Source organism: Oryzias latipes, chromosome 15, assembly GCF_002234675.1.
Source record: "Oryzias latipes chromosome 15, ASM223467v1".
NCBI classification, from domain to species: Eukaryota; Metazoa; Chordata; class Actinopteri; order Beloniformes; family Adrianichthyidae; genus Oryzias; species Oryzias latipes.
This window is the reverse complement of record NC_019873.2, coordinates 12195127-12197784: the sequence shown is the minus strand read 5'-3', so window position 1 is coordinate 12197784 and position 2658 is coordinate 12195127.

Sequence of the window (2658 nt, the reverse complement as noted above, 5' to 3'; positions counted from 1 at the left end):
TGACACAAAATACTTCCTGTTTTCAAAGTACATTTGAAATAGTTTTGTACTGGTCCCTAACCACACAGTTTTCTAGTCGTTTGAGTAATATAGCGTGGTCAGTTGGTTCAAATGTGGCACTGAGATCCAATAAAACAAGCTCTTACATATTTCCACTGTCTGTATTCAGATGTATATCATTACTCACTTTGGTCAGAGTGTCTCAGTGCTGTGCTGTCTAAAGCCTGTCTGGAAAACTAAAGGAGTCTCTGTAGCTCCTAGTCCAGGAGCTGTGATCAGTGAGGGACTGAGTTACATAATAGTTGTTGGGTAAGAGTAGCACATGTGTGCCATTCAACTGTAGATAGAATATATTACTCACCTCTTTTTAAAAAAGACTGCAAGTCAGCCCCAGACTTCTGTTATCTTTAGTGTGTAGTAGTAGCAGTGTCAAATGTATATTTGTCCCCCTCCCCCTTTTGAGAGAAGACACAGGAGCAATAAGTTAAAGGATGAAGAGCCCTGGCACAGTATAATTACACCATATGTGAAACCTGGGATGATGCATGAGGAACATTGTCTGCACTGAAGTGGATCTGTGACTCGGCAGGAAGAAAAGCCTGCAGCAGACGTGCTTTGTTCTGGTTCCTGTCATCATACCAGACACCCGGAGGACGCCTCCCCTGCTGTATGAAGAGTAGACACCCACCTCTGCGGCAGACAAATCCAAACCCATACCTTCTTCAAACCCGTTTGTCTTGAAGACAGCTGTCATGGGGTTCACATCCAACTTTTGAGAGAGGTTTGAGCAGATTAAGTGGGTGTGGTTTGAGCGTGAGCTTTAGCCATTGTTTTCCGCTCACAGCAAGTTTAAGTTAAACAAATGCAGCTTTTTAGCAGGTGAAGTGTCACTTCTGCAGATCACTTCTGAAACGGTGTCACTATGCAAAATGCACCTCTGGGTTTCTGGCAGTTTTAACCACCCTTCGTGCTGTCTGAAAACAAGTAAAATGATGCAAGACATTTAGAAGTTAATAGTGTTTAAATGCTTCTGCTTTAGATTCTTGCATCAGTGTCATATTAGTCTGTACTGTTTTCACAAACACACATCTTTTTTTCATATAGAAATGATCAAATGCTTTTACTTTCAAGAAGCTCCTGAAAACCAAACCCAACTTTGTCGGATTTTATGCCCAAAGACTTAATTGACAAGTCAGCCTTACAATTATCATGTTTTTATCCTATTTCTTCTTTTTTTTAATCTCTGGAGCTAATAATAATGTACACCAAGTCTTTTGTTTTATTAAAATAAATCTTTTCATTTTCTTCAGCAGCTGTTACAATAAATAGCTTTTTCTGTTTGAAGTTAACTTTTATGTTTTGTGTTGATCATAGTGCAGGAGTTTTAAGGATGTCCTTTGCAACACTAAGGCCGCCATCTTTGGTGAGGGCACCACAGAGAAACCATTTATGAAGAGGGTTTGGTCGGTTTACATGAAGTCTGCCTTCAGAGGTCATAATGACCTCTGTGACTGCTGAATGGTAACATTACGCAACGTGTTTGTCAGAGGTCAAGTGGCACTGGCTCGGGGGGGGGGGGGGGGGGGGGGGTAGAAAAATGCATAAACGCATACAAATACCCAACATTATTTATTTATATGATAACCACATGTTTTAACCAAATGATGACACATAAAAATGCTTATAAATCACTCTCTGCAAGTCAATGTTGACTTTCAAGTCTCTGGTTGTGGGTTTTGGTCAAGTCTTTAGCCTTTAAATAAAGGTTAATTTCCCCTTAGAATGAGTCTTTATGCAAAATAAAATTTTACAAGAGACATACTCCAAAGAAAAAATTTGTTTTTGGTGTTTTTAACATGTTCTTGTGGCATTTTTCTGATGATGGACATATATAATAAAAGTGAAACTCAAAATTACATTTCTGAGTGTTTCTTTATTCAAATTGTTGTGAATCAAGGGCAGACAAAAAAAATTCAGTTGGAAAACATTGTAGGTGTGACGTAGAACCTACAACAACAACAAGCTGGAAGCTCCATGCTCTGATCCAATCGGAGACATTTGCTTGTAGACAACTAGATCCACGTTTGACGTTATTTTCTAGGTCCAAGCTGGCATCTGGCTCTAATCGTTACGGCTGGATAGATTCAATATTGCTTGCCATTTTTGTTGCACCAATAATGTTAGGTTGGGATGTGAGGGGCTGTAAGCTTGCAGGAGATAACATGAATAGATGGATGATGGGAAGTAGTCTGCACACCCCTACTAAGTCCAGCTGATGCAGGAACTATGTCCTAGTAAATGATACAGGTTTTTTGATTTTGTCTAAAAATGGCACAATCACACTTAAAAGACCACCAAGAACGCTCTGAAAATAGAGCAAAACGTGATCGGAGTGACACCTTAAATTATTTAGACATCTGAAATAAAATGAGGCTAAATGTTTCTCACTTTTGCCAGAAAAAAATGGCAGTTACCTTTTTATTTTCAAAATAACATTTACTGATTTAAATAAAAAATCGGAAGTTTACATTTGAAAAAAATGATTTGCATTTTTTGTAAATCTGCGCACTTAATAAAACTTCTTTAATCAAAGGAGCTGTAGCCGCTGCTTTTCTCGGATCGAAAACGACCACGAGCCAACATTAATGTTTGCGTAAG